Genomic DNA, 27650 nt, shown 5'->3' on the forward strand with positions numbered 1-27650 from the left:
AATATATATTTCGATCTATAGATGTCTGATTCAATGATTAGAAAAATCTAATTAAATAATTTAAAAGCATCAATAAAAAATGACACTTCCTAAAATAGGTTATGTAACAATTTCCACACCTTGGAAACTGTGAGTGCATTCACTTGAACTGTTAGGCTAACAAATTTGGGGCCATCTCTAGCTAAAAAGAAGACTTTTTCTGCCTGCAATGAATTATAAAGACTGTAGTTGTATAGAACGCTTAAAAAGTCTAGCCTTCACATCGCTGGTGAGCTAAATTTGCACTTGAGCAAGTACCCAGTAGAGCACATATGCAATTGAATTTATTAAAATGTCAGACAAAGCTCATGGGCGCCTCCAGCCCGTGCCCACCTTCTGCTCCTGCAGCTACACTATGTACCGTCGGCGATGTGCAGAAACTCACACACCATGTCACTGGGAGATGTGAAAACGTAATGACATTTATTTGTACTTGAGTTCAACTTTTATAGCAAAAAAAAAAAAAAATACTGAAAACTTCAATGTATTTTATGCAGGGGAATTTCATAAAATATTTCTGTTATCCCTGCAATATCATCTTGAATATCATCTTGAAACACTGCACTGTAAGCATATAAACAAGGCTCTCCATTGCTTTCAAAGATGAAATTCAGGGAAATAAGTTGAAACCTGACAATGAAAATGTACTTTTAGCATACAGTTACCATTTGACAGGTGAGGGAATGGAGCACACCATTGAAGTATGTGCTAGTGACATTGCAGTAGGTATTTATGTGAGCTTTCATTGAACAATTACTGTTGTCCCATAAATAGAATTTAGAGAAGCATCTAAGCATGCATGTATGGGAGTGATGCCAGATGGTCTTCTCCAGGATCTCTTTCCTCTTTTTCCTAAGAAAGAGAACCTGGCTCTTTGCTGGGCACAGACTTCCACAAAGACTACATTTTCTGGCCTTCTTTGTATTAGACAGGGTCAGTAAGCAGAAATTTTACATGGCAGATTCTAGGAGAGCTTCTGCTTTGTCTTGCCTTTTCCCTCTATCCAACTCCCTGGAACATGAACGTGGCTGCTGGAGCTCTGACGGCAATTCCGCTCGGCTGAGGAATGGTGGAGCAATGTTTTTGCTGGGTTTGTGGAACCACATTACTGGCTGCCTATTGACGCATTCTTTTCTACGTAAGGAGATAAATTTATGTCGTGTCTAAGCCACTAGTATTATGCTTTTTGGTCACAATCAGTTACACAAAATCTTAACTAATGTAGACATTTACTCACTCGAAGACAGAAATCATGTAACATTCTCTTGGTCCTAGGGACGCCAAACCGAAAGTTGTAGATTGCTTCATTTGGCTTAATTTTTATGCCGTATTCTGGGGGCTCAATATGAGGAGGACCGCTACTTTTAAAATAAGCGATATGCACAATAAATATAATAATATAATATAATATAATATAATATAATATAATATAATATAATATAATATAAATAATATACATGATAGGAGAAAAAATACTAAATACTCAAGATCAACTTTTAACATACTTTCAAATAAAGTGGCATCTGGAGGTCTCTGTGCTGATAGAATAATTACAATAGCAGAACACTCTGCAGGTTGGGTAGCTCCTGTAACGTAATAACCAAAATGTTTTTAGGAAGTCCTTATAGAGCTGTGTCTTGTGCAAGAATCAAGTTCTCAAGTTAGCCTCTCTGGCCAAAATCCCGTGTGGTCAGTACTACCCTTAGAATTCTTGTAAAGTTAGAATATATATAGTTGTGGGATATGGCTCTGCTCTGATTTCTGGGCAGTCAAAATATTCTTCACCGACATCTATGGTAAAATCCCTAATTGTGAGTGGACTAGTTGGGAGAAAACTCTGAACTTCTTTGCTTGTGTTCAGGGTTTACTTCAGATTTCTATCTTAAGCCTCTAAATCCCAATACACACGAAGATATTTGTGTGGGTGAAGATTAAATAAGATGGAAGAATTGCGTTTCAACATAGAGCTAGGTTCAAAGTCATCTGACAACGTGTTAGATGCTCAGGAAGTCAACTTCCTGTGCTGCGTTTATATCTTCCCGGTGGTAGGCAGATACCAACATCTTCCAAAATGTCACTGGTTAATTTTCATACACAATGTCAGTTTTATGAGGGTGTGTCTTTTGATTATAAGTTTTTCAAAATTATTTGTAATTTTATACACAACGAATTCCAGAAATTTACTTTTTTTTATGTCCAAGTTCATTTGCAAAATGTTGGTATGAATAATTCACCATATATATTATTGATAGAGTATATTAGTTAATTGCTTTTATTTTATTCTTTTCTTTTTTGTTGAAGGATAATTAACATATAGCTAGTTAACTTTAAAAAAAATCTTTTTTAACATTTGTTCATTTTTGAGAGTGAGACAGAGCACGAGTGGGAGAGCGGCAGAGAGAGAGGGAGACATAGAATCCGAAGCAGGCTCCAGGCTCTGAGCTGTCAGCACAGGGCCTGACGCGGGGCTCAAACTCACAGACTGCAAGATGACCTGAGCTGAAGTCGGAGGCTTAACTGACTGAGCCACCCAGGCGCCCCCTAGTTAACTATTTTTTTTTTTTAACAATATAATATGCTTGCACTGGTTTGTATCAAGGTGTTCTTTTCAACCTACTGAATGAACTCAATTTGCCGAGGCAGTAATGTAGCTGTACTCTGTGGATAAATCTTAGGAATTAAGTAAAATTTTAAGTTTGGACTGACATGGAAAATAAAGTAAATATGATTCATTTGTTGCTTTAGAGGTTTGATAGAAGCGAACACTGAAGAGTCTTTTAATTTTAATTTTTATTTGTAACAAAACATTATGGGGAAACAATTTAAAAGGCCATATAGTGCTGAGAGTCATAAAAAACCGTCAGTCTCCTGTCCCTGCAACAGATTCCCCACAGGCAAAGACTTTCAACTCTCTTGTTTCTTCTGATATCTATCTCTACGAAGGCAGATAACATTGGCTACTGCTATTTGTTGATTCAGGAATTTCAGACATATCCCTGGATTTTTTATTTGGGTTCCTTTAGTGCTTTCTTCCTTGCCATCATACATTTTGGTAAAACCCACACATATTTTTTTCTTGTTACAATATAAATATTATTTACTTTGAGCAAAATAACATTCTGTAATTAGATTTTGTTCCCTGAACGGCTTTCTATTTTTTTTCCTGGAGATAATTGGCTTATTTTTACATTTACTTAATTCTCTTGAGTATTTAAGCTTTCTGCACACTCAAGGAACTCTGAAATTGTTTTCTACGCAATCCAAACTTTTAGATCATTTATCAGTTACATTTTTGTCCTGGAGAACTGCTCCTTGAAGTCTCTGCCATGCTGTTAATCGGAACTCTTTGCTTCCTGGGCCTGACACAGACTTGATTTGGCTGTGCTGCCATTTAAGACTTCTCTTACTTCTCTTACTACTCTTACTTCTGTACTCTGACTCTTCCTTTTATTGGATTCTCAGTTTCTTGATTCTTGTATCTTCCCCTTTTCTGATTTAATCTTGTATTTTGGTGCAGCACATTTTCCAATAGCTTCCTGAGAAATGGTGCATGGGAAATAACTTTTGCAATTTTGCATATTTAAAAATAGCTTTATTGTAACCTCATTTTTGATTGGTAGTCTTGTGGGTCTAATAATTCTAGGTCTAATCATTCTAGTTAAAAATAATTTTCTCTCGGGGCGCCTGGGTGGCTCAGTCGGTTAAGCGTCCAGCTCTCGGTTTTGGGTCAGGTCATGATCTTGTAGTTGTGGGTTCGAGCCCTGCATCAGGCTGTGCACTGACAGTGAGGAGCCTGTTTGGGATTCTCTCTCTCTACCTCTCTCTCTGCCGTTTCCCTACTCATGCTCTCACTGTTTCTCTCAAAACAAACTTAAAATAATTAAAAAATAATAATGATTTTCTCTCAACACTTTAAAGGGAAAGTATCGCTTTATTGTTTTCTGGCTGCCAGGGTTTGTGGTAAGTCCAATGCTACTCTTACTCCTAATCACTGTTACTTGCCCTGTTTTCTTTTCTGGAAACTTTTACTATCTTCTTCTTATTTTGGGGGAGGGATGTGTCAGTATTTTCTGTTCTATGCAACTTAAACAAAGATCGTACTGTCTAAACTTTGTTTCTATGAAAACCACCTTGCCAAAGAGAAAAGAGCTAAGACGGTTGTGTAGAATTAATTCACTTTCCAAACTCGAGTTCTCTTCTGGGTAGTTAGCATCATCTATCTTTGTTTTATTCGAATGAGTCCCCTCATCTGCGCTGTGCCATGAAAGAATCCTAGGAAGGTGAGTTATGACCCCGAATGCCTCCTAAGGTTGTTCACGGACCAGGCAGCGACTTCTCTTTTGCAATGTGGGCTTGCGTGCTTCTACAACAGCCGGATTTTCGTGACATTATCAAGATAAGCTGCACTCGTCCTAAGATTAACATAGATAGCTAATGTCTTACAATGGGAAAGTTTATGGGCTCTGTTGTACTGTATTTTATTTTCATTATGTTTTTCCATTATTAGAATAATACATTTCAGGGGCGCCTGGGTGGCGCAGTCGGTTAAGCGTCCGACTTCAGCCAGGTCACAATCTCGCGGTCCGTGAGTTCGAGCCCCGCGTCAGGCTCTGGGCTGATGGCTTGGAGCCTGTTTCCGATTCTGTGTCTCCCTCTCTCTCTGCCCCTCCCCCGTTCATGCTCTGTCTCTCTCTGTCCCAAAAATAAATTAAAAAAAAAAAAAAAAAAAAAAAAAGAATAATACATTTCAAATGCAGAAAAACCCAGGAAAGAAATTTATTCATCGTTCCAGAGATTATAAATATTCACATTTTAACACTTGTTACAGAGAATTGCATGTGTTGCCCCTTGCTCTAACAGTGTATCGGGAGCACCTCCCCATGTCAGGTATCATTGCACATATTGTACAACATGACTTTTGATGGTTGCTGTGTTTCTATTATACAAACTTGCATTATGTATATAACCTTTTTCTTAGGACGTGAGACCTCCATTTTTGTTTTTGTTTTTGCCTTTGCTGTCCTAAGCATTGAGGAGCCCAAATGGCTCAAGTTTCATCAGCCTATACATGAAAATGGGGTTGCACTAACATTAATTTTCCAATTATGATGTGTCATAGCCACTTCCTGCATGATTCGACCCCATTTGTTATTTCTAGAAGACCCTGGAGAAGTCTTACTTGTATACAGGAGTAAGTCAATATATGTCCTTCCCCTTGTGCATCTTTGAGGGATTACCAGCCACAGAAATTTAATGAGGGGTCTTGACTATGCTGCTAATGCTGGTCCCTTCTGGGGAGAGGCTGGCCCACACTGCACCTCTGTACATCCTCCACAGTATTTGCAGACTCTACTATGACAATTTTCTGCCAGAGAAAGGACAGAATGTGCCTTTCCCATTTTGAGCTGGAGTTCATTTTCTAGGTTCTAGGGAAGTAATGCTTATACGCAGAGTCTCAGGGACACTCTTTCATGGAAACAGTCCTTCAGCTTCTGACTAGAATGCCTCCCTATTGAAAGCAGTGGTTTTCCAGCCGGGCTGAACCACACACAGCTCTTTTAGAAGATAGAAATGTCCAGCGCATACTTCAGATCTGCTGAAATACTCTCCTAGGTGGAACCACAGGAGGTGCATTTCAAAGTTCATCAAGGTACATCAGTTCTGTTGTGTGTAGTGGATCCTGTTGGTTCTTCTTATAGATCTTTTGTCCCAGAATCACAGCCCTCTCTCAGCTTCTACAAACACAGTGGTTAACAGCTTATGCCTGTGATCTTTCCCCAGGGATTGCATTTGCCTTCTTGCCCAGAGATGCCAGGGGGGATGCAACAACTCCAGAGAGGCTTTATTGGAGAGTACAACGAATCATTGTAAAGGCTCTAACTCTAGGAAATCTGGTCTAAGACAACGTGTGACTAGGCTACTCTTGTGAGGCGCATGAGCAGTCCACAGAATAGGTAAGAGACAGCCATCATGTTATTTTAGCCACTGGTCTCATTTCTCTCTCCAGAGTACTCCTGTCCATGAGTGTGCGTGCGCGCGCGCACACACACACACACACACACACACACACACACTCCTTCGTGCACCACGTACGCACACACGTAAAGAGAATTATTCCATTCTCCTTGTAACAGAAAAAACAAAAATCTTATGCATATCAACTCATCTATTACTTGCTGATGCTCCATTTATGAATCTATCTTTAGGCATATTATTTTTCATTTCCTAAGTATCAATAACTATAAATGAAATTGCTGATCTGATCGTAAGACTTTTGATTCATATTGCCAACAGTTTCTCTGAGAGTTCATATTAATTTACTCTGTAACAACCAGTGTACAAGGTCTCCATTGTCCTATAACCCTCCCAGGGCTGCCTACCTTTCTACTCTAGTTTTTCTGGGAAGGGGAGGAGTCAGACAGACATAAATGGTGGTGACAGTCTATGGTTCATAAAAATAGAATTGAATATAGATAGGAATCAACCTAGAGGCATCGGCTGGAGAAGATAGGCAGGGGGGCAAGATGAAGATTTGGCATGAGATCACTTTAGGACAAGGATGATGGCATGGAAAATGGCAGATTCTCAGCTTCAGGAGGGACTTGGATGTTATCCAAGCCAAGATGAAGAATGTATGTTGAGGGATATTGCTTAGAGTTTTTCCCCCAGTCACCAACTGCACAAGGAGGAAAGGGCTGATGTAGTTGAGTTCAGTACAAGGCCACGAACTCAGTCACACTACTATGGAATACAATGGTAAAAAGAAGAGAAGAAATAGTCTCGCATGGAGCAAACACTCTTTTCTCCTACTTCCTTAGAATATTTTTCTCCATATTTTTCTTTGGCATTGAGTTGTAAGGATGGCTTAAATATACATTAGTGTTTTTGTGAGACTTAGGTGTAGATATAATGAGTAACTTTATATATAAATCTCTTTGCTCTATAGGGCTTCAAGCCTGCCCATTATAACATTCTACTTTCCATATTGAATAAAATAATTCCAAACACCTATTTTGCTAAATTATAGGCACCTTCAAGGGAGATCAGGAGGTAATGTGTGTTCTCTGATATTGAGGAATCTCCATTCTGTAAGATCCTCACTATCTGAGGATTTATAGGCTGAGGTTTCTGAGAAGAAATGAAGCACAATCTAAAAAAAAACCTTAAATAATATGAATTCTAACCACCTTTGCCTTAATTCTCATGAGAGAAGAATCTAGAAAGACCTACTAATGAGTTACTACTCTTTTAGGTCCAGGCCTTGAAGACACATGAATCAATTTATTAAAATTTATCCTGGGGGTGCCTGGGGTGGCTCAGTTGGTTAAGTGTCCAACTTTGGCTCAGGTCATGGTCTCACAGTTTGAGAGTTCGAGCCCCCACATCAGGCTCTCTGCTGTCAGTGCAGAGCCTGCTTTGGATCCTCTGTCCCCCTCACTCTCTGTCCCTCCTCTGCTCATGCATGCACACTCTCTCTCTCAAAAATAAAATAAACATTAAAAAAATATCCTGTAAGTAGGTTAAATAAAATGAACATTAAAAAAATTTCTCCTGGAAGTAGGTTAACATAAAAAGACTTTGGTTATTTGTATACTCTCCCTTTATGTGTCTTTTTTCTAAGACATCTTTTTAACATATTTAATATGACCTGGCTGAAAAATCATAGAGAGCTGGCTGCGTGCACCCAGGTAACACTTCCTGCTCAGAAGTGGTCACCGTCAGGGCATTGTGTACACCAGGGACCCTGGATTCTGCTGCACAAATACCCTCACAGAGGCACTGAATCATCCTGGAAAGCCAGAGAGGAGCTTTGTGCCACCAACTTCCCAGAGCTGTCTTCGAAACTGGTCTTATTACATTTCTGCTGGGGTAGTTTGCTCTGGGGAGCTTCTGAGTCACTTGAATGGAAAAAAAAATAAGCCTTCATTCTGTGACTTGACTTCAGTTATAGAACAAGGCTCGTGGAGGATTCTGCTTCTGCTCTGGGCCACAGGGAAAGCCCACTCCGGTTAGTGCGAGGCTAAAGGCTCCTAGCTCCTCCTGACTGAGCAGACTCCTTCTCACACGCCTTCTCTAGTTCCACCTGTTCCCACTTGAGAATACAAAAATTATGTTAATATAAATAAGAAAGAAGGACTAATATATTACTTTTCCATCTTTCCCCAGGGAGACCTGACTGGGAATAGGTTCTTCTGAAACCTTAGGGCTTGTGGCTGGTTTTCTTCCTTTGGTTTGATCCAAACATCCCCCTATTTTCACAGAATATTCTGGAACCTCAGTCACTGAGGTTCTAGCTCTTTACCCTGTGTACGTCAGTGGCTGCAATGCTCTTGGCTGGAGGCAGGTTCTCTCTGGATTCACACACAGCATCTGCAAATTAGACTAAACCAGAAGAGTGATCAAAAGAAGTGATCATTACTGACAAAAAATGTGCCTAACCAGATGTGGAATAAAAATAAAACAATGTGCAAATACAAACCCCTGGAGCTGACATTCTCATCGGGGTTAGATGACAGCCACTAGGTGGAGACTATGTCCTCTAAAGGCCAGGCTTCCCTACAAGGCTCCCTGTAGGCACACCTAGAAGACAGTCCAGGTGAGGACACCTGGAATCTGTGAGGAGTAAAGACATCTGGAAGGGAGAACCAGGTGGAGAGTCCCAGATCAATCCCATCTTTGAGAACATACGCAAATTAGGCAAGGACTCTTGGCAACTGTCCCTGGGCCACACTAGGTGTAGGCCCCAAGAACCTGTGCCGGAAAGCAAAACTGCGGGCCTGAAGCAGGACCAGCATCTTCCCTGTCCTGCCCTGCCTGCTGATGGGGAAGGGACAGGCTGACGATTACATAATTACTGGAAGGGGGGCTTAAATGAGAAGAAAAGAAAGCAGGGTGGCTACTGTTCTACCACTAATCCTAATGAACATGTCTTGTGTTCTAGGAGAAAAGGGTAAGATGAGAGGAAGAGAGGAGAGGCAAAGCAATAAAGAGCAAAGAGTAAATCGAATGGCACAAGCAAGGGCCCCAAAAGATGGTTCTGGAGAGTCTTCTCCCCATTAGAGGATGCAGAGGAAGGAGAAAGCCACTTACCTCTGCCATCCACCTTTTTGGATTTGGGAAAGAGGTGGCATAAAATTCAACGCAATCAACAGGATAAAAGGATATTTAATATATGCCAGACACCATGTTTCATGCTGTGAGGGATGAGAGAGGAAAGAACAGTCCCTGTTTTTAGGGGTATTGCAATATGGCAAAGGAGATGACACATTCAGAAGGAATAATAATTCCCAACCCACCGAAGTAAGATCCATGATAAAGATGCAAGCAGGTAGCAGCATGGGAACAGAGGGAGCACAGTAATGAATGAATGCTACCTTGGGAAAAGCCTCATGGAGCAGCTTTTGAGTATGAAGAACAACCTTCAGACTGAAGAGAGAGCTTGAGCAGAAAGAGGCATGGAGCTGGGGAAGGCGGCATGTTTCTGGAGAGAGGTGAGCTCTCATGACACTGGAGCTAAGACTCAACAGTGGGTGGTTAAGGCTGCAGGGAAGGCAAGGCCAGCTGGCGATGACAGGCTAAGAAGGTTGATCTGATAATATACAGGATGGGGATGCAATGAGAGCTATTCAAGAAGAGACTGACAAAAATCACAACCATGCCAAAAGAATGTGAATCTGGAGGCATTATGCATGACGTGCTAGAGAAAGCAGAGACGGGAGATAGGGGACATTGTTTACCAATCTCCCATGCGTTGCTTGCATTTAGGCGTATCTTGTAGGCACGGGCACTGCCTTTGTACTGAACTATTTTTTCAAGGATGCTTTTCTAGTGATTAGTGTCGGAAGAAAGAGATAGCGTCTCTCTCCAGAGCAACACCAGGCAAGCCCACTGTCTGTTAACAAAAGATTCAGTTTCCCTAAGATCAGGCTTTCCTCTCCGATAATACAACCCACTTCCTATGCAAGAATCCATCTGCTTCTATCTCACGGCTCCTGTGGAACTTAGAAGTAAGGGGAATGGACAGAGATGTGTTGCTTATATTGTTTTATGTCCTGAGAGAAATTACTTTGTTTCTGACCCAACAGTCTATGTATTTTGCCATAATTCATGAAACCATGGCAGGCTAACTGTCACCCGCATGTAGTGTAAAAATCTCAAATTGTTCATCTTTTTCAATGAAGGGGAAACTGTTAAGAAGCTTTTTCAGTCATCTTAATAGTAAATACTTGTTTTACGGCAAAAATAGAATTTTATTTATTTTTGCACCAAGTACCTGACATTTAAATATGATCCATTTTACAGTGTCCAGAAAACACGGTTTCTTTACCACAAACAGCCTGACCCAACGCCATTCACACTGTCAGTTCATCCCACACCTTTCTCCTGAGTCTCACCCACTAGAGTCTCAGAGGGGAAGTATGGCTCCAGGACAGGATGGGTGTCAGGGATTCCTATCATGCATAGAATACTTTTACACTCTCACTTTGCTCTTTTAATGTGCCTAAATGAAGCCAAAATAGCTGTCCTAAAATTTCTTCCTTATTGCAACTATCCTAGTATTTAGCCAGTCGCCTAGCATATACTAGCTAGTCAGTAAATATTTAGAGCCTGAAAGTGAAATAAAGCAATTAAAGTTAAAAAATAGAACGAGTTGGGAAATTCTTGTCTTTAATCACTTACCCCAATTCTAAAGATAGAGTTGTTTTTAAACCTATTTACGTTATTGTCTTTATACTATGTGGCTGATACTAGGTATTTTTAAGACTGGCTCTGCCACTTACTGTTTTTCGTGACCCTGAACCTCAGTGTTTTCACCATGAAATGGGACTTGATTATTTTCAAGGTCTTTTCCAGCATCAGATTCCATGAAGCCCAGTTCATGGAACTGAGTACTAATGTTACTTCCAGCTTCTTTATTTTCTTTGAAAAACACAGCCAGAAGAGTTATTTTAATTGGAAAGAAGGAAAGATGAGCGATTTAAGTATGTGAGTATGATGAACAAGCTTCTCAGTGTCTTTTGCTATCAATAGCTTTCTGGCCCCTTTATTCACTTTGAAGCAAAGCCTAAATGTAGGGTAGCAATTCTTTCTTTTGATTAGGTTCATGGTATCTGTAATCTCTTTCAAAGATGAAAAACAATGGGTTTTGCTAAGATCCTTTCACATGGGCATAAAAATGGTGGTATTCTCACCAAAACATAGAAACACAGTTTGAGTGCTGAGACTTTAGTTGTCATCCTTATTATGGCAACTAGTAATTAGCTTTTATTGTTTGCAAGAAGTGTGAAAAATCAGATAGGAAAATTCCTCACTGTTGGAAGGAATGGCCTATTAATTGTGATTGCACAAAAACAAAGACACCTCATGGTGGTGTTTCTCCTGCCAAGTGTAAAGATGGGCATATGGCTATGTGAGCTCAATTGGTTGGAACACTGTGTAATAGAGGCCAAGATCACAGATTAAAGTCCAATATGGGGCAGTCAACTCTTCTCTCTTCTGGCCTGCCAACCATCCTACAAACAGGAACCTAACTGGACGTCAAACACTATTGATGGCATGTCAGTTATCACTTCATACATGATAGCAAAAAGAAGGTCACCAAGTCCACTGTGTTCTGTCCTCTTTGAGTTCATGATGTCTTTATATGCCAATGCAATTTATTTCAACAATTACTAATTGCTTTCATGTGCTTGCAAGAAAGTTTGGCCTGATACCTATTCTGGAGAAGCTTATCATCTTGAATGGAAAGAGAAACTCACATTTTCTTAAAATAATTTTATTCAAACTATTCATATGCATGTTCAGCATCAGTGACTTCATAATTTTTATAACTGCTTTTTGAGCCAAGTAATGTTTACCTAGAGCAAATCATCTTCACTTCCAACTAAGCTGTTTGAGATATCAGGCTAAAATTAGAATCTGTATATGATTCTGTTCCTGGAAATGTTGTGCTGAGCACGGATATCCACTTATGTAACATTTGGACATTAGGACAGTCTTTTCCCTCTGCTTTTCATCCTATGTGTGTGCATTTTTTTAAAAAAATTTCACAATGCAATCACTTACCATATTGCTTTTTAAAATTATCTTTAGAAAGTTGGTTTTCAATGATATTCATTGCTTGCAACTCTGAAATCATGCCCTCCAGAAAAATAATCAAATTTTCCCATCTCTCTCTCTCTCTCTTTTTTTTTAACATTTTTATTTTACTTTTTGAGAGACAGAGAGAGACAGAGCACGAGCAGGGGAGGGGCAGAGAGACAGGGAGACACAGAATCCAAAGCAGGCTCCAGCTCTGAGCTGTTAGTACAAAGCCCAATGCAGGGCTTGAATGCATGAACCCTGAGATCATGACCTGAGCCAAACTCAGATACTCAACCGACTGAGCCACCCAGGCTTCCTTCTCCTTTCTCTTTTTTAAAAAATAATCATTCTTTATATTTGCACCTGAACTGACTTGACTTCCTTAAGTTTTCTCCCACTTCTTTACTCCTCTATACCCGTCTGAATTCTCTATTTTCCTGGCTTACTTGAAAGAATGTTTTAAGATCTAACTTAGACTTCTACACTCATCCTTTACTGAGAAACTTCAATTTTTTCCTGAAAACCAAGCTACTAAGTGAAAGGTTGTTAAATTAAAAAAAAACCTTCAATTTGAATGAGAAATATCATGATGTCTTCCATTTTAACATAAGATATCCAATTTTCACAGATAGAAACATTTAGCAATAACAGCACAAAAGCAAGCTTATATAAGCAAAACATAAGTTTGCGAGTAAAGAAATGTAGATTGTATATAAAACGAAATGTACTGAAAATTTATTGTATGGACTAGATGAGGAAGAGAAGACAGGATGTTGAGTTTTGGGGATAAAAGGGTATGGATCATTCTTTGTAGATTCTTTCTTCTGCACTGTTTTCCTCATCAAATTTTCAAACTTAATGAGGCTCATTGTTATCTTACAATCAAATTGCAGTTAAAACCAAAGTTGTAGTGCAGAAAAATGCCTTTAAGGGCAAAATAAAGGCTAACAACAAGAGTGTTTTGAAATCTATGAAGGGGTGCCTGGATGGCTCAGTCAGTTGAGTGTCTGACTCTTGATCTCAGCTCGGTTCTTGATCTCAGGCTCATGATTTCAAGTCCTTCATTTGGCCCCACCCTGGGCAGGGAACCTACTTAAAAAATAAAAAATATGAAGACTTTGGGAAGACTGCGTGTGCACCTTTTTCTATGAAACGTCACAGAAAATCTCACCTTTTCATTCCACTCACTTTACTTACATACCCATAGAAAAAGGTTTTGAGTTTATCTAAATATGGCACACAATTTAAATTTGTTCCACATGATTGTTTCTGACTACAAACTTGAATGTTAAGTAAACATATGTGTCTTTTCCTGGAATTATAATTTTAAACTACTACGTCTCAAAGCATATTTATTTAGTGTGGTTTTAGATGTAAGAGAGTATTAACAAACAGATAAAAAATCATCTGGAAAGTGGCATAACTTTTTATGGGTTGTTGTGAACATTTACTAACTGATAAGTAACCGCGTGGAGTGAACACGTAGAGTCCTGGTCCCAGAGGCCATCTTTGGATACCCAGCCAGGTGAGGTGTTCCTTCCCTTTATTCTCCTCTGTGTAGACCTTTCTATCTCTTTCAACATTGTTTTTTTTTTTAATGTTTATTTATGTTGAGAGAGAGAGAAAGATAGAATGCAAGCAGGGGAGGAGCAGAGAGAGGGAGAAAGAGAGAGGGAGAGAATCCCAAGGAGGCTCTGTGCCATTAGCACACAGTCCAGTGTGGGGCTTGATCTCATGAGTCATGATATCATGACCTAAGCCAAAAGCGAGTTAGACACTTAACCGACCGAGCCACCCTGGTGCCCCTCAAACTTGTATTTATTTATTTATTTGTTTGTTTGTTTGTTTGTTTGTTTGTTTTAAGTTTGTTTATTAATTTAGAGAGAGAGAGAGAGACAGAGACAGAGAACATGCACAAGGGGCAGAGGAAAGGAAGGAGAAAGAATCCCAAGCAGGCTCCACACCATCAGCATGGAGTCGGAGGTGGGACTTGAACTCACAAACCATGAGATCATGACCTGAGCAGAAGTCAGGCGCTTAACCTATTGAGCCACTCAGGCACCCCTCTACATTGTTTTTAATGATTTCTTTGTGTATTTCTCTTGCTGTTTTGTAAGATCTCTGAGGGAAGGACCGTGATCTTTTTTGTTGCTAAGGCTTAACCCTGAATCAATGAATGTATAAATCTCCACATCCACTTTACCAGCCTCCAGATGGAGGCAGGTTTCTGTGTTACCTACGTAACAGACTACTGAAAATAGTTCTCTGTTTTAAGTTACCCCAGATCAATAGAGCATCTCATGTCTTAGAGAACATTTCTATCAAAATTCTGATAACTTGGGTGGAAAATTACTCTAGCGGTTAAAGATTGACCTTTTTTCTTGGAATTTGCCTAAGTATCAGCTGGAATAGAATACTGGGTTTCTCTTTTAGTGACCTGAGACTCTTTACTCTGGGTACCAGATGGTTTTCTCTTTCACTTGAAAATGAAAACATGTGACAGACTTTGTCAGGGCATGTGTCAGTAATGTTATTCATGGGGAAAGTCTTCCAAATGACATGCTTGTCTCGGAGGGCGTTTATCTGGAGCATGTGTTGTGTCTTCAGATGCCTCAAGTTCACACATTAAAGATGTGAGTTCAGTTGTAAATTGTTGCAGGTCTGCAGCCTCGACGCTTGAAAGAAATCAAACTCTGGGAAAATGAACATTTTCACTCTTCTTTTTCTTTTTAGGGTTCTGAAATACACTTATAAACTGTAAGGGAGAAAAATTCGTATTTTCTTTCTCAGAAACCGTTCACCTGCACTGATTCTTCACACACTGACAGTCAATCAAATTTTCTTAGAGACTTGAGAATACACCCAGAAATTGTGCCTGGGGGGACATCCAGACTGTCTTCTTCCAGGCCTTGCCCAACACTCAGTAACCAATAACTGCTCAAAACTTCAGGCTGTGCTGTGATAATGTGCTAATATCTAGCCCAGAGACATCGCTGCTGACAGCTCCATATAATACTGTTAATAATGAAAGTAGGCTTTAGTTAAGTCACTCCTCTCTTCACCTCATGTGTCAGCTGACAGCCATTAGAAAGACAAGTGTCTGGATGTAGAGATTGTAATCCTAGAAGACTTTGTCTCTTTACAATTCTGATAACACAACCTTGGATTCATTAGCCCTGTGCCCAGCCCTCAGGGAAGTGATCATTTGACAGATCATCATTCTGTGTCTAATTCCTGGAGGAAGAGGAAGAGGAAGAGGAAGAAGGACTTCTCATGATAGATACAAAGATTTATTGTAACACTGTGGTAATTAAGATAGTATAAAACTAGTGAAGGCATCAAGAAACTGACCATTCCTTTTAATAGAACCACATACATATAAAACTTTGATATACAGTAGGAGTAGCCTGGCAAATCTGTGAGGGAAGGAAGGATATTTCAGTAAACGTAGCTGGAAAACTTAGTATCCATGTGGAGAAAATGAATTTGGATTCTTATTTCAGAGCATTCAAAGTCTAAACACAAAATATGTTAAAAACTGGAGTATCGAAAGCAAGGCTTGAAGTTTTGGAGAGGGCGGCGGGGGTGTGTGGGTTACATGGGTATTAAGGAGGGCACTCGTGATGAGCACTGGGCATTATATGTAAGTGATGAATCACTAAATTCTACTCCTGAAACTTAAACAAACAAACAAACAAATAAATAAAAGTTTTGGGGAAAAAGAAGTTGACTATCTTTATAAAGCAGGTGTAGGTGGGATACCTTCTTAAATAAGACAAAAAACCTCTCTAACTATAAAAGAAAAAAAGATGAGAAATAACAAGCACTGGGAAGGATATGGAGAGAAGTTTATTTACGCACTGTTGGTGGAAATGTAAAATGGGACAGTTGCTGTGGAAAACCGTCTAGCAGTTCCTCAAAAAATTAAAAATAGAACGACCATCTTACCCAGAAATTTCACTTCTGAGTGTATACCCAAAGAACTGAAAAGGTTTTGAAGGGATATTTGCACAGCCATGTTCATGGCAACACTATTCGTGATAGCTAAAACATGGAAAAAACTCAAGTGTCTATCAATGGATGAATGGACAAACAAAATGTAGTAGATTCATACACTGGAATATTTTTCAGTCCAAAAAACAAAGGAAATTCTGACATTTGGTACAACACGGATGAACGTTGAGTAAGTTATGCGAAGTGAAATAAGCCAGCCACAAAAGCACAAATGTTGTAAGATCCACTTATCTCGGGTACTTAGAATAGTCAAAATCATAGGCACAGAAAATAGAATAGTGGTTGCCAGGGGCTGAGGAGAGGAATGAGGAGTTAGTGTTTAATGGGTACAGAGTTACAGTTTACAAGATGCAGAGAGTTCTGGAAGTGGGTGGTGATGATGTTTGCACAACATTATACATGCATTTAATGTTATGGAAATATATATGCAAAAATAGTTTCGGATGGTAAAATTTGTTATGTATATTTTACCACAGTTATAAATATTAGGAAAAAAATATATTTGGACCAAGAAGCCTAAAAAGACCAACCATAGAATAGGGTCTTAGTTTCAGTTTGAGAGATGAGAGCTTCTCTAACTGGATAGTAGTGTTGAAAGCCCTCTCTGCACATTTCCAACCTACTCCAGGGGAATGAAGCAGGATTGTGAAAGATGGCTGCCTGCTTTTGTATTGCCCGTTGCACATCCCAATTGCACATCCCAAAGTTCTAAAACGGCTGTAAGAATTGCTTGTTTAGGGGTTCCTGGGTGGCTGAGGAGCATCCGACTCAGTTGATCCGACTCAGTTGATCCGACTCAGTCAGCTGATCAGCTCAGGTCATGATCTCACAGTTGGTGAGTTCAAGCCTTGCATCGGGCTCACTGCTGTCAGCTCAGAGCCCACTTCGGATCCTCTATCCTCTGTCCTCCTCCCAGCTTGCTCACTCTCTCTCAAAAATAAATAAACATTAAAAAAAAGAACTGTTTACTTATTCAGGAGTAACTTAGCCAGGCAACAGTTTAGACCTAAAGAGGATTTCCTAAGAAATCTAGGTGTGTAGGTCCCTGAGTCTTCTTTGGAGAGTACTGTTGTCCCCAAAGGTTCTGGGAGGTCATGGCTTCTAAATTTCCTGTCATCCATCATTGGAGTAGACATTGCTAATGAAAAACATGCTGGAATACTCTTTCCAGCCTTCTTGCATCTAGCATTTGCCTCAGTCTTATTAAGTGTGTTTAATGAAACCCACCCTCATTATAGCTAAAAATGAAGTAAGAAAGAAAAATTATAACCAAACTACCTCTTTTGGTTTTTTTACATTTATTTATTTTTTGAGAGACATAGGGAGACAGAGCACAAGTTGGGGAGGGGCAGAGAGAGGAGACACAGAATCCGAAGTAGGCTCCAGGCTCTGAGCTGTCAGCACAGAGCCTGATGCGGGGCTCGAACTCACAAACTGTGAGATCGTGACCTGAGCCGAAGTCGGACGCCCAATCGACTGAGCCACCCACGCGCCCCACCAAACTACATCTTTAACATTCTAGTCAAAACAATTGTATGATTTAGTATAGCTATTCATGTTTTAAGTTGTTGCTTTAACAAAATTGAGGCAAAGAGAAAGAAGAGGATACACTGTATTGTATCTACACTCGTATAATATGGAAGGTCATTTGTCACTAGCATAGAATATACTCTCATTAACTTTTTATTATTTTATTTTTTAATTTTTTTAATGTTTATTTACTTTTGAGAGAGAGAGGCAGAGCACGAGCCGGGGAGGGGCAGAGAGAGAGACAACACACACACAGAAACTGAAGTGGGCTCCAGGCTCTGAGCTGTCAGCACAGAGCCAGACGTGGGGCTTGAACCCAAAAACCGTGAGATGACGGCCTGAGCCTAAGTTGGGGGCTTAACTGACTGAGCCACCCAGGCACACCTCTCATTAACTTTTTAGAATAAAATTTATGCCAAAGAATTTCTGAAATGATAGGCTGCAACCTTAGCTTGACAAGGCTTATTTCACATCTGAATTGCTTCTCTCTTAGAATTCAGTCCTCAAGGCAGAGAAGAGTCTGCCTCTGACTCTGTGCCTTCTCCATCAATGAGACCTCTGTCAGCACCGCATAAATAATTAATTATTATTAATAACCACCATCACCATCATCTCTGTCTCTCACTCCTGAACGTAGCCAGCACTTTTTTGATGAACTGCAGGGAACAGGTTTATTATTTAGTTGCTGTGATGAATAGGAAGTGGCAAGCATGCCCAGGGCCACAGAAAAATTCCAATAATAATAAGTGGGTAGAATAGCTTCTGTGCCATGTGAATACAAGGCTATTTGCAACGTAAATATTTTTCAGTGACTTGAAAATTATAATTAGGCTATTTTGAATTTCAGCCTCTGTAGAGTGTCAGGAATTTAGTTTTGGGTTTTAATCAATAAGCAGATTTTTGGTGAGTTTTTCCCACTTGTGAAGTGCCTCAAGCAACACATTCTGAAAGAGTGCCCTTTTTTCTTCTCTATGCCTAAAACTAAGCTCATGTCAAGAAACCATTTCCTTCCTTTTCTGATTATATTGATATATTTATTTTCCTTCTATCTTCTCCAAATTATTCTCAAAATGTACAATTATTTGAAAAAATGAGGAATATATATATGTATATATTACATATACATATATACATAATATATATGTATATATTAACATTCTGACAGATCCTTTAGGTGGGATAGGAAATAGACAATGGATTTCCTTTTATTAACCGTTACGGAAATCTTGGTGTTTAACGCTCTTCACACACACACACACACACACACACACACACACACAGAGTATCTAATGAAATAAAAAAAACACCTGGAAATAGTGAAAATGAATAGAAAATTCACCAGCAATGACAAAACAGAGGAAGTCATACTACATATCCTAAACCTCAAGGGGTAGTAGGGAGGACAGGATCAAAGGATTCAGGGGAGATTCCTAGCCCCACTTCCACTACCACATGCTAGAAGCAGCACAGGTGAGTTGACAGCATCCTAAAAACACTCTCAAATCGTCTGATAATTGCAGAAAAGTCACTACGGTGGTTTCTTCACTGTTTCCCCATTTCAGATGAGGGAGAGCAGAAATGTTGGCGAGGAGATACAAATAAACAATGAGAGCGAAAGCCCTTTCATGAAATACTCCACAGTTCTTTGGGGAAAGATTGGAATGCCAAGAGTATCCTGGACATTCCACCCGTCCCAGAGAGGACAGATCCAAGTTCCATCAGCAAAAGTTTCATATAGCTTCACTTCAGAAGAGCTTTTTTCTCTCCACGTCCCCCAAGCTCCACTTCCCAGAACTACGAGGTACAGTACTCCATGAGTACAGCCTAAGGAGCTATACTAGAGATTTTACCTATATCATATTAGAACAAACAGAAATTTTGACAAAGAATCCCATATTAAACATGACCAAAATAAATGTGAAAATATATGAAGCCATCTGATCCTGGACTTTCCTCTGTTGGGAGGTTTTTGATTACTGATTCAATTTCCTTACTCATTACTGGTGTGTTCACATTTTCTATTTCTTCATGATTCAAGCTTGAGTCATGAAGAATATTTGTTTCCAGAAAATTATCCACTTTCCAGGTTATCTAATTAAGCATTGTCATTATGAGTTTAAAATTCATAATATACCGCATGTAACACTTTAAAGTCTTGACCTAACTTTACTCTGATTCCAGAGAATTCTTTACATGTAATGAAAAACAAAAAAAAAAATCTTTGTTTTCTCTTTCTATATATAGATATTTTGTTTCTTTTTTGGTTAACTTCTGAAAAAGGAAAAAAAAACTAGGATATTAAATGTCATTATTTTTCAGTAATGCATTTATTTTCTGACCCTGTTAGAAAATTATACAATAAATAAGTGATTTCTGTCAATCTATTAAACACAGAGGAGGACAACTGAAAAAAATATGATATTTCCATGGCTGAGCATCAAAGCTGATCTTCTCAATGGAAAAGTATAGAATTAAAGTTATTTTAATACGCTTAACTTTATGTGTATTCATTTATAAGTTGCATATATACATGATGACGAAAATGCTAAGTTAAAATACTGAATAATATTTAATGAACGAAAGTAGAATAATTAAAGTCAATTCTGTATTTTTGCTTTTTCATAAGATTCTAGGGCAGACGAGGGGTGGGCATTGATGAATAAGAGGATGGTTCTGTTGCATGGAGCTTACTTTCCACCAGGAGAGAAAGCAAACCAATTAATTGTGCAGTTTGAGGTAACACAAATGGAACTGAAATTATTGATGTTGCTTAAATGTAACCACAGATTACATGGCAGGGGAGAGCCAAGGAAAAGCAGATGTAAAACCAAACTCAAATTACATTACAACACAGGATATGTAAAAAATAGAACGCAAATCAAACAACAGCAGCAAAATCTTGATTTTAAATGATGTCCTATGATTGACTGAGATTGATTTTATGAGCTATTTCTTTGAAAGGTCCAGTTACAGATATCTTAAAGATGGTGTCATTATAGAGACTTACACAATAATTGGTTCCTCCAGCATTTTCTAGTTCTAAAAATTTGAGGGGAAGGGTGTGTATCCTGAAGCAACTAAAGATTCTAACTTGGTAATCGCTTAGATTTCAGCGTGTGAGTATTTAAGAACAAAAATATGTTAAGGAGGAAAGGGCTCCTACCAGCCACACCTCTCTGTATTTTATTTCCATAGTTATTTTCAGGAAAAGTCGTCAGACTTGGAAGTGGGCAAAATGCTCCTGGGTATCCTTACAGGAGATTGCTAGGTGTTATGGCACGCTCTCTGGGGAGTTATCTGATTTCCCCATGCATATGTAGAGATGTGCATCTCTGACTGTCTCTCCAGCCACTAGAGTGATTTATGACTTTGCAGAGGTAAAATGCTAAGTTGTAGGAAACTGAGAGTAATGCAAATTATTTTCATCTGCGGTGATTTATACTCTGTAGAAAAGACTACAAGCTTTACATTTTATTACGTTATAGGATTTTAAATTTCTTGGTATTTATTAGCAATGTTTCAGTATTTGTAATGGACCTTATACATATATGTCTGCTTTCCAAATTCACTTTAAACTGGTTCTAATATCTTATTAATTTCCTCACAAATTAATGAGTTAAATGAAATCTTTATGTTTGTGTGAGAGTCATGGCTTACTATTTTAAAAACAGCCACTCTGGAAAACAATGTGGAGGTTCCTCAAAAAATTAAAAATAGACCTACCCTATGACCCAGCAATAGCACTGCTAGGCATTTACCCAAGGGGTACAGGAGTACTGATGCATAGGGGCACTTGTACCCCAATGTTTATAGCAGCACTCTCAACAATAGCCAAATTATGGAAAGAGCCGAAATGTCCATCAATTGATGAATGGATAAAGAAATTGTGGTTTATATACACAATGGAGTACTACATGGCAACGAGAAAGAATGAAATATGGCCCTTTGTAGCAACGTGGATGGAACTGGAGAGTGTGATGCTAAGTGAAATAAGCTATACAGAGAAAGACAGATACCATATGTTTTCACTCTTATGTGGATCCTGAGAAACTTAACAGGAACCCATGGGGGAGGGGAAGGAAAAGGGAAAAAAAAAAAAAAAAAGAGGTTAGAGTGGGAGAGAGCCAAAGCATAAGAGACTCTTAAAAACTGAGAACAAACTGAGGGTTGATGGGGGGTGGGAGGGAGGAAAGGGTGGGTGATGGGTATTGAGGAGGGCACCTGTTGGGATGAGCACTGGGTGTTGTATGGAAACCAATTTGACAATAAATTTCATATATTTAAAATAAATAAATAAATAAATAAAAATAAAGTATTATGAATTGACCATAAAAAATAAAAATAAAAATAAAAATTGTATTTAAGCAAAATATAAATTGACCTAAGTGATGCCTGCATTTTGGCAAGATGGCGATGATTCGTTTTGTTTTGTTTTGTTTTGTTTTTGTTAATAACCAAAAAAAGAGGGTATTTTAGAAAAGGTCATATATTGAATGTAAAATTCACCTTAAAATTTTATTTTGTGAGTACTTACATTTAAATTTGTTTAAATCACTAAAATGATTAACAGACCCTTAATAATAGGAAATGTGGTACATTCTTTATGACTCTACCTAAATAAACTAATACTTGAATAAAGTTACCATCACTAAAATGTACACCTCCTTATTGTTCTTAAACAATTTTAAAAGCACTTCCAACTTAGTATTTAATTTACAATCTTAACACAGAGGCGAATAGGATAATGTGTCACATTCTATTTAAAACAAAACAAAACAAAACAAAACAAAACAAAACAAAACAAAACAAAACATCAAGAGGTTAAATGGCTTGTGTTCACATAATTAAGCAGGGAAGAGTTTGTAATACTAGAACCAGAACTCTGGTCTTGTTACATGATCGGATTGTGCAGGTCTCTATCCTATAGTATATACTGAAATTATGGATGAAATGTTACTCCCACCTTTGTCAATTTTGCTCAGTGGGTGCAAGTTACTTGGCTCAAGTTGGTGAGAAGATTCTTTTTCACTAAATAATGCAAGAGTTGCAAGTGACACAGAGGAAAAGAACAAGGGGCTTTTGTTTTATCAGCATAGCTTGTGCAGAATTTGGCTATTTTATAATTTAAACAAATTTCAAAATAGCAGCTTTGGTTTTAATGTGTTTTTCTTTTTCTTTCTTTCTTTTTGCAGTTAGTATTTTTATGGATCAAATTCATCCTTTTAATCTTTCTGAATTAAGGAGTGAGGTAAAGAGCAGGGCGTTCCCAACATTTGAATGAAAAGATTTTTCTTTTTCATTACACAAAACCTTGACATCTTGGGGTGGGGGGACAGATGAAGGTTAATAAATAATGAAATCTGATAGTTTCTACCATTTGAGAATCTGGGCAAACTTCAGAGAAAAGAACATTTATTATTGTATCAATTGAATAAATACCTTTCTGAATGCCTTCTGTGTCAGCCATTGTGACAGGTGCTAGCATAGAGAATACAGTATGGGATAGATTTGTTGTTTGAATGTAAGGAAATTTTAGCAAAGGAAACGAAAACAGCAAATAGAAAAAAAAGAGACAGTAGCTTGAGAAGTGTCACAACTGGGCACAGTTCACATAGAGCATATACAGATCACGTGGAGCATCAGAACAGAGACTCAACCCAGGTCCTGGTGGGCCTGGAAGATGATGGCTCAGAGGCAAGAAATTTGTAATAAACAATTTATTTTACCTTATTTAACCTCAGTATCCTCATCTTAAAATTTCAACTAATATACTCCCTTACGGATCTGCTGTGCAAACAAACAAAAATTATGTATAGTGCCAGGCACATAAAGTGCACAATAAATGGTAACCATCATTATTACTCTTATTATGACTAATAATAAAACGGAGTTTGAAGGGTGAATAACAATATCCTTCAGAAAAGGAACAAGAGGAGATTTCATAAAAACTCTTTATCATGACTGGATCTAGAGAGGATGAAAGAGATGCCAGAGATGAGCTAGAAGATGAGGAAGAAACCAGATTACATAGAACCTTGCAAACCACCTTAGGGATTTGGAATTTATCCCAGAGGGCATGAGCAGCCATTAAATATTTCAAGCAGGGGTGTGATGTGTCCTGGTTTCCGTCTTAAGAAACCAATTTGACTACTGCTTGCAGTTGAAATGGGGCAAGTTCAAAGGATACGGGGACACAACTACAGAAATATATATGGCGGATGACCCTATCTTGAAGTGGCCTGGAGATGTTAGAAATGGAAAGAAATGGATAGAGTTGAAAGTTATTTTGCAGATAAAATCCACTATTTGGGGGCTAGGAGTGAAAGACAAGAGGATAGGATACAGAGAACTGTGTCTTCCTTAGGAAAAGGGGTGGCTAGTGGTATAGTTCACGGCCATTGGGATGCAGGAAAGGAAGAGGAAAAAGAATTGGAGGTGGAGGAAGAAGTTTCAGGGAGATTTAATGAGCTCAGGTTTGGAAGCGTTGGGTTCTAAGACAATCAGTGAAGGATCCTCATAGGGCCTGGATCTATGGTATCGACTGCAGCAGGGAGAGAATTTGCCAGAAATTTCTTTTTTTCCGAAAATTTGTCCGTAACCCTTCTTTTAAAAGTTTTTAAAAATTGTTTTATTACAGAAATCGTTTATGGTCTTGGTCGATAAAAAAGAGAGTAAAAAATAAAAGACATATATTCCTATCAATGAAAGAAAAACACTTATATTTTTATCTTTTACTTGTAGGACTTACATATATATAATTTATACTTCACAGAAAACAAAATGTGTCAACTTAGCTTTTTGTGTTTGTTCCAGATTTTCTATGAGTTGTTAAGAATATAACATATTTTAATAGAAGAAGTACTATACCTGTAATGTGTCAGCTCTCAGTGCAGTCCATTGACTGGGGAAGTCTTATTTTTTAATTTATCAAAGAGGAAATAGCATATATTTTACATTAAATGTCTAGTTAGCTAATGGGTCTATAATTATAATTATGAGAGGGAAGGAATCCATTTAAAAAACTTTGATAAACTTTGTCTAAGAAGATGGAAACTTATCTGCAGAAATCAAGATAAACAAGTTAGCAGCATTGGGGACAATCATTCAGAGTGGTCCTTGGATCATTTTGGGGTAGAAAATATTCCCCCTATATAGAAAAACTATGATTTCTTCTACTTTTTCCTGAATAGAGATTGCATTTTACCATTCCAGGGATTTAAAATTCTAGGGTCACCTGGGTGGCTGAGTCGGTTAAGCATCTGACTCTTGATTTTCGCTCAGGTCATGATCTCACAGTTCATGAGATTGAGCCCCACGCTGGGCTCTGCACTGACAGTGTGGAGCTTGCTTGGGATTCTCTCTCCCTCTCTCTCTCTGCCTCTCTCTCTCTCAAAATAAATAAACAAAACATTTAAAATAAAATAAAATTCTAGGTAAAATAAGGCATTCATAGGTAAAATTATATATATAAAATATATGTAAAAAAAAGTAGTTTAAACATGGCCACAGATTCTTTGCTACTCCTCCTGTTGAAAAATTGAATCTGGGCAGAATCTATTGCTTGACTAATAGAAAACAAGAGAAAATGCATGAAAAGCAGTATTCCTGGATTTCTGAGATTAGAGAAAGCATTGTAGCTTTTGCCTTGATCTTGTGGATCATTCATTCTGGTGGAAGAGGACTTCCATGCAAGAAGTGCAACCCTAAGACTCCATATTGTGAGGAAGCCCAAGCTTGGTACATGGAGAGAAGCAGATGCCGGACCTGCCTACGTATGGCCTAGGTACCAGGTGTGAGTGAAGAAATCTCCAGACTGGACTCCAGCCTCGGGTGCTATAATGGCAAACTTTAAGAGGGACTCCAAGCTGAGCATATGAACCTATGGGACCATGAGTGATAAAGAATGGAGCTACTAAGTTTTGGAGTAGTTTCTTACACAGTAGTAAGTAGGTAATTGGAACACATGGGTTATGAGTTAAAAAGAACCAGCCCATAGTCACCTTATTAGTTTCATACCAGGAACATAAAATATCCCTTAAATATATAGTTTTGGTGAACTGAGAATTTCTGGAGAGGGGTCGACCCACATCAAGTCCTAGATCTACAACTCTAAGATGGAGACACTTGGACAAGTCAGTTAACCTGTCTGAGTCTCGGTTTCATCATCTATAAAATGAATGAGTGGGACAAAATGATTTCTAAAGTATTGTGGGGACCTAAAATTCTGAGTTAACAAATTGGTATCAATAACAGCAGTCCCTGGGGGCACCTGGGTGGCTCAGTCAGTTAAGCGTCCGACTTTGGCTCAGGTCGCGATCTCATGGTTTGTGAGTTCAAGACCCACATTGGGCTCGGTGCTGACGGCTCAGAGCCTGAAGCCTGCTTCAGATTCTGTCCCCATCTCTCTCTGCCCCTCCCCCACTCAGGCATTCTCTTTCTCTCTCTCAAGTATAAATAAACATTAAAAAAAATAATTAGCAGTCTCTGGTTACATCTATTTTCTAATTCCCTGAGGCTCCTAAGTGCCATCATCAGCAAGAGGGAGGAAACAAGAAAATCATCAGCCCCATTGAAAGTGACTTGACTGTTTCATATATTCCCTCTCAGAAACTTTGGCTATGTCAGCATAACAGCCATGTGGTCAGAAGATATTTTGCTCAATCATAATATCTCAGTATTAGGAAAATCAGATTCATGCATGACAGGCAAACCTATGCTTCGGAATTTTTTCCAGAAGGAGGCTGTGACGAAGATCTTTGCTATAAAGGAATCAGGTGCCAAGTTAGTTTTTGTCTAAGAAGTCCAAATGCTACAAAGACAATTTTTTAAAGGTTAAAGCACAAACCCTACAACTGACTCAAATCTTAGTTCACTAGAGTGGGCATGAAATTTCTTTCTAGGCCTAATGCCTCGTCATCAAGATCCATCTAAACCTCCACCTCAGAGGACTCTGGATTTGTTGCCTGAACAGATTTTTAATGAGGACTTACTAACTGTATCTTAAGCTGAATGCAGATGGCTGAAAGTGTAAGACCCATGTTTTTCTTTCAAATATCCCTCAGGGGAGAAGTACACAAAAAAAGTATGGTAACGAAGGAAAGGAAGGTGGGAGATGCTGATAATCGTTGGTTATATAAATAATCACCTTCAGGATTCAGCATGAGACTCTGGTGCAATCTAGTGTGGACCACTGTTAACTCCTATTCCAGCAGGACGTTTGATTCTAACCCGGGTCTAGCAGCAGAAGATAGGTAAGCTGGAGGAAAGAGAAAATGGGAGACAATCTGGGAGACACATTCCTGAGACACACACATGCAACCTGAATCTTGTTCCTCTATTAGAGATGCTGAATTGGTTATTGTTGCAGAATTCTGTCCCTGCTATTACTCCCATTACTAATTTTCTGACAAGAACGGCGTGGGAGCTGGGTAGTATTTCTACGTTGGCCATATGATTCAAGAGGCATTCCCTCTTTACAACAGCAGATGAAATCAGACCGGGCACATATACAGCGCAACAGCGTTTTCCGTTTTCTCGGTTTCTGTCTAATTTCAAGCCAGTTCTACTTGAATGCATCTGGAAACCTAGGAAATTAGGCCTATAGGAAGGCTAATTTGCATGAGAATCAAAATATCAGGTGACAACTAAATCAGGGTGTTCCTAGAGTACCTTTTTATTTGGTGATTCACTCTCTTTTTTAATGTTTATTTTAAATGTTTTTATTTTAATGTTTTATTTTTGAGAGAGACAGAGACAGAATGAGAGTGGGTTAGGGGCAGAGAGAGAGGGAGACACAGAATCTGAAGCAGGCTCCAGGCTCTGAGCTGTCAGCACAGAGCTCGACGCGGGACTCGAACCCATGAGCTGTGAGATCAGTGACCTGAGCCGAAGCTGGATGCTCAACCGACTGAGCCACACAGGCTACCTGGTGATTCACTCTTTAAGTAAAATGCGTGTGCTGTCTACCCGTGAGCAATTTAAGT

The 27650-nt window shown here is 38.8% G+C and overlaps 1 long non-coding RNA gene across 5 annotated transcripts in view; it reads right to left on the minus strand.

The window, feature by feature from the left end:
- LOC122210692 overlaps positions 1-27650 on the minus strand; it is a 490688-nt gene that overhangs the window by 64736 nt on the left and 398302 nt on the right. For 4 of the 5 annotated variants that reach the window (XR_006198171.1, XR_006198180.1, XR_006198177.1 and 1 more), the window contains one exon: positions 26813-26923. The exons of the other annotated variant lie outside the window; for it this stretch is intronic. This is a non-coding gene — a long non-coding RNA (uncharacterized LOC122210692). The remainder of the gene's footprint in view (positions 1-26812; positions 26924-27650) is intronic. 5 annotated transcript variants of the gene reach the window in all.

The sequence above is a fragment of the Panthera leo genome, chromosome A2 (assembly GCF_018350215.1).
Source record: "Panthera leo isolate Ple1 chromosome A2, P.leo_Ple1_pat1.1, whole genome shotgun sequence".
Lineage (NCBI taxonomy): Eukaryota > Metazoa > Chordata > Mammalia > Carnivora > Felidae > Panthera > Panthera leo.